This window comes from Nannospalax galili, unplaced genomic scaffold (genome assembly GCF_000622305.1).
Source record: "Nannospalax galili isolate Female #2095 unplaced genomic scaffold, S.galili_v1.0 scaffold154, whole genome shotgun sequence".
Classification (NCBI taxonomy): Eukaryota; Metazoa; Chordata; class Mammalia; order Rodentia; family Spalacidae; genus Nannospalax; species Nannospalax galili.
Window position 1 is genome coordinate 1545262 of NW_008335281.1, and position 6069 is coordinate 1551330.

Sequence of the window (6069 nt, forward strand, 5' to 3'; positions counted from 1 at the left end):
TTTGTGTGGAGGTGCACATGTGTGTGTTGGCGGCGGGGTTGAAGCCAAATGACAGCCTCAGATGGTATCCTTAGGTGTAGTCCATTTTTCCTTATTGGCCTGAAACTCACCTTAGACTAGGCTGGCCAGGAAGGTCCAGGGATCCATCTGCTTCCATCTTGCAGTGCTGGTACAAGCATGTGCCACCAGGCCCAGTTTTTCTTGCTTTTTGGGACAGGGTCTCCCTGTAGCCCCAGCTGGCCTGGAACTCCCTGTGTAGAACAGGCTGACCTTGGACTCACAGAGATTAACCTGCCTCTGCCTCCCTTGTGGTGGGATTAAAGGCATGTGCCACCATGCCAGTTTTTATTTTATATTTTAGCATGGGTTCTTGGGATCGAACTCAGGTTCTCTGATTGCTACCTCTCCAACCCTAGAACTTTTTTTTTTTAAGCATCTAGTTAAAAATGAGTACTTTTAATATGTGTTTATTGATCATTTTTAAATTATAGCATATTGTTACAATAAAACTTTATTGACGCCTTCTTTGAAGAGAAATAGTCTTAAAAGATAAAGTGGAGGGCTTGAGAGATGGCTCAAGGGTTAAGAGTACGTACTGTTATTGCAGGGGATCAGAGTTCAGTTCCCAGCATCCACAAAGGACAGCTAACAACTGCCTATAATTCCAGCTCCATGGGATCAGACCATCCTCTTCTGGCCTCTGTGTGCACCTACACACATGTGCACATCCCCACACACAGAGTTAAAAATGATAAAAGAACAGTTTCTTGTAATGGACCTAGTTATGAAACTAGTATTTTCATAATGGGAGAGAAAAGGAAGATACAGTTGATGGTGTAATTTACTGGAGGATGATGAGAGCTGCTGGGAAGTGATGGTCCACAACCATAATCCCAGCACCGTCAAGCCTGAAGCAAGAGAATCATGAACTCCAGGCACACCTGGGCTACATACATAGCAAAAGTCTCAAAAAAAAATAATATATATATATAGCCCGTTGATGATAGGGAAAGGAATGCAGGAATGATGGTTGCAGAACTGAATAAAACGATCCATTGAATCGGAAATCAAATAGCTATTATTCTTTGACAATAAGACATTTAAATTTTGTATCTAAAGTTTGATAACACAGCAAAAGCCTGGATGTATACCTCATGGACTGCAGTGCGGTTCACTGATGGATTGAAGTTCTGCTTCTCAGACCCCTCATGAGCGCACTATGTGTCTTGGCCCAGAAGGGGGCCTCGCGGTTCCACCGCAGTGCCAGGCTAGCGCCGTCTCCTTCTCCGCTGAGTTTCTTCAGCGCATTTTGCAAAGCGTCTGTATTTGTTGATTCTGCCATTTGAGCGAAGTCTCCGACTTGTTTGTTTTGAATTACATTACAGGCTGGAATGTAGTTGTGGTGGTAGTATTTTTATATGGCTGAGAGTAGCAGATAATCACAGCTACATGCTTCAGAGGGTATGTAATTGCTTGGTTTGGTGCGTGCGTTTTTAACAGCATTTGAGAAGTTTTATGGGGGAAGAATATGCACGATTTGAAAATTGCAATAATGGTCTGTGCGCCTTCTCAGTTTTATCTTCTTTAAAAATGGTCTTCCCATTAAATTTTAGTGCCTTGCCTGGTGTGCTCCTTTTTGCAGCTTGTCATAATTCACTTTTGGCTCCTGTGCTTTCTGCAAGCAGACATCGTTATATTTATTGTCTTCATATCATTTTCTTGGGGATTATTTGTAGGCTAAACTACCTGGAATAATCCCTCTGTAGAGTACCACCCAGTAATTCAGGCTGGGTGTCATATGCCAATGAGTAGATGGTAAATATTTGATAAATAAGGTGATTGGTTTAAATTTGGGGAGAAATAATGTGTGTTTTATCCTGGAGACAACAACTGCTTAGGATGAGAAGGAATAAAACAGGAAAATAAAGCAATATGTGTATGTTTTGCCCTTTCTGTTTTAGAGAATGGATAAGTAGTAGTTACTGATTCCTGAACAGGGCTGAACAATTTAATTTCCATTTACTACCTTTTAAATTCTCTCTCCAGTCACTGACTTCAGGAATCAGACAGAGGCATAGTTTCCTGTGTGAAGATCAGTTTGGGTTGCTTGTTGCAGATTAGGGATGAGCACATGCAGTGATGGTGAGGGGCCATGGATATGGGACATGATCTAGATTTTAGAGGACTGTGTTCTCCAGCAAACTTGGCTCAGAATTAGAAGATTAAGATGGCCCACTCAAAAACTTGATTTCATCAATCCATATTGGTAGTGCCTAAGAGACCAACTAAGAAGAGCCTTGCTTGTATGTAAGAAAGTTATAGAAGTGGTAGGCTATAAAAAGGTTGTAGAGCTGTTGCCCTGTTTAAAGAAATTAGAGAGAAAAGATAACATGTAAACTTCCAGAGTGTCCAGTGTTTGCTCTTTTTGTAGTAAACTCTGGAGAATGGTAGTACTTCATGCTTTGACCAGTTTCAATCACTGATGAATGATCATGTTAAAATAACTACATTTTCTTACTGCCTGGCACAAAGATTTCTTCCTATGTTGTGTATTTGAAATATCATGGAGAAAACAGCCAGTGACCCAATGTAGGCAAGAACCACTTAATTTTCCTAAAATGCTTTTTCCCATATTTATATTTTGTCTTAAGACAGGCTGTCATGTAGCCCAGGTCCTCCTCAAATGCAGCAGTGGGCAACTGAACTTCTGATCCTCCTGCCTCCACTTTGGGATGCTGGGATTACAGGCCATTGCCACTGTGCCAGGCTTATGCAGTGCTGAGGAATCTAACTCAGGCTTCATACAGGCTAGACACACACTCTCCTTCCCAGCCCCTTCTTTAGACTTTATTTGGAAAGTTATATACATCGTGGTCCTGAAGCACTTAAGTATTTGATTAAGCATAGACTACTCTGTTGTGTCATCACTGTATAATGAATGACTTCAGTGAATTGAACACTGGTGTGCTTTAATCTAGCATCTGTGTTCCAGTTCTGTCAGTTGGCACAGTTATGCCCTTTAGAGAGTTTCCTCCACTCCCTTGAAAACTGATCCATCTTAGGGTCAGTCTTGTGTTGTCTTGTATCTTTATCTGCTTTGTACCTGGAACATTGCCATAGCCTTCCTCTGCTGTTGGCACAACTGACTGTTTTCTTTTAGCAGTGTTGGGGGTGGAACCCAGGGCCTGGCCCATGTTAAGTGTGCACTCTGCCTTTGAACCGCGCCTCCAGCCTCACCCGACATTTTTTCCTAATGGTCTTTCTGCCCATCACTACCGCTGCTGCTGCTCCTTTGTCACATCTTCCTCTCTCCTCCCAAATAATCATGTTTTTATTTGGTGCTTTCTCATCTGGAGGCACACGAAGGCCAACTGACTCTGCAGGTGACGTTAATTGTGGCCACTTGATTAAGGTGTCTGATTTATTCACTATCTAATTAGGTTTTTATCCATTGCAATGAATAAGCAGTCTGTGTGGAAAGAAATTGTTAAGTATTTTAAAAGAAAATGTATTTGACACCAATAGAAGAAAGGAAAGGAAAAATAATGATATAAATTTAAAAGCAGCTGCTAAATTACTTGATTTCATTTTTCCTCTTTATTGTATCTGCCAAAATGTATTAAAAATTTTTTCTAGTAAGAATATTTTAAAAGCACAATATCAATAAAAATCAGAAGGAAGCCTCAGCACTAAGTATTTTCACTCTTGACTCCCTTCTCAGTGAAAGAAATTATGTAAACTGTATTATAACTAATAGGGTTTGGGAAAAATAGGCCTAAGACATTTCTGACATCACACATGGCCTTTGATAATATAACAGGACATAGACCAACTGCTAGGCTGGTAAGATTTTTATGTCCATAGAGCTATCTTGACTTCAGATGTTTTAAGCACTGCTATTTGAGTGTCAGTAAAAGGAAAAGCCAAGACTTACATTTTTTTCTTTCATTTTATTTCTTCTCTCAGTAGTGTGTGTAGGTCCCCTGTTAAAAAATCTCTAGTGAAGTCAAAGCTTGTCCTGCCCAGTTGACATCACTGACCTTGAGTTGCCTGGAGGAAAGAGGCATCAGCAGTTGGTTTCCCTGCCTTTTGGCAAAGCAATGAGACTCTGTTGACTTCATCTGCAAAGACGACTGCCAGCTATTTCCTTACTCCATAAATCGCTAATTGTGTGTAGTGAAAGGAAAGGACTGATAGGTGATATTATTTTTATGGGTCAAACAGGCATAAGTTGTGGTTGAAGTTTGACATTTTTAGAATCCTGCATTTTTACACGTTGAGGTAATAAAAACAGGCTCATGTGATTATTTCTCACCTGATGTTTCAGTGGATTGTCATATGGCTGAACACTGTCTATCGATGGCTAGTAAAGAAGCTTTGTGATTCAGTTTGACAGAGATTCTCTCCTAGACTGAACTCTGGTCAGGCCCCAAGGCCTGTTAACCAAGCCACAACTTTGACCCAAACGGTTGCTGGGCCTGCACAGCCCACTTTAACAGGAATCGTGTTAACTCAGTTTAGAGAGAACCCCTAACCCTCAGCAACATCAGGCTAAATTTCTCATCCTCCACAGTTGGTATAGATGACCTTGCCTGGTGCAAGACTCTAAAGTTGATTCAGCAGCAATAGCATCCTTGCATTGTTGTCTCTTCTTTCCATCCACTGACAGCCCGTCTACATCCTGCACTCTGGTGTCAACCTCTGCTTGTTTTTATCTTTGGGCTTGAGCCAGTCCTGACACTTAACACTAGAATCCTGAATAAAGCTTTTCTTACCATTTTCACAGGTGTCTGTATAATTTTTTTCTTTTAACAAGTTTAAAGCAAGAACTTGATAATATAAAGAAGGAAGTGTGGCCTGTGGCCCAAATCCATCCCAACTGAAGAGTTTTTACCTACTCACGTTAACTGCAGTTTTACACTTCTAGGTGGTTGGAAAGGCGCCAACAGAGTAATATTTAGGCCCTCATGAACCCTAATGTGAAGATGTTTCAGTGTCAGTAAATCATCCCAGGTCACAGACATTCCCCTTTCTTTGTGTATCTGTGTTGCTTCGGTGCTACACAGCATGACTGAGCAGTAAGGACAACTGTGTGGTTCTCACAGTCTGAAATACTAAGTGTTGGCCCTATAGCTAGCCTTTCCTGGGCTGAAGAGATGGCTCAGCTGGTAAGAACACTGACTGTTCTTGCAGAGGACCTGGGTTCGATTCCCAGCACCTATATGGCAGTTAACAACCTTCCATAACTCCAGTTCCAGGGGATCTGACACACTTTTCTGGCCTCCATGGGTATTGCAGGACATGGGTGCACCTACCTACATGCAGACAATACATGTGTACACATAAAATATAAATAACAAAATATTTTTTCAAATGAAAGTATTTCCTGCTTGCTGCTGCTCATTTAAGCTCTGTGATATGCAGCAGGGTAATGTTGCTTGCCTGTGCAGCTTTGCCTTGTTATCATGACTTTTTTTAAGTTGGTTTATAAATACAGGAGAAAGAATGAAGATACTTCAATATTTTTTTGTTTAGAATATGTTATTTATATAAGAGTAGAAAGGAGAAAAGGTAATGTATTATTTTATTTGAGTTTATAATATTTTAAAAATATTATTTTTATGTGTTTGAGTATATTGCTTGCATGTGTATAAGTACACCTGTGTCAAGCAGTGCCCACAGAGGTCAGAAGAGGGCATCGAATCCCCTGGAACTGGAGGTATGGACAGTTAGCTGCCATCCTGTAGGTGTTAGGAACCAAACCTGGATCCTCTGCAAGAGCAGACAGTGCTCTTAAATGCTGAGCCATCTCTCTAGCCCCTATAATAGATATATTTTTATTTGTGGTCATGTGAAAATGTTTTCAAGTATTTATCATCTTTAAGAACAGTTATTATAATGTCAAAAGTAAACTAAGTCTTGAACTGGGCATGGTGGCGCACATCTTTAGTCCCAGCACTTGGGAGGCAGAGGCAGGCGGATTTCTGTGAGTTCAAGGCCAGCCTAGTCTACATAGTGAGTTCCAGGACAGCTGGGGCTACAGGGAGACCCTGTCTCAAAAAGACCAAA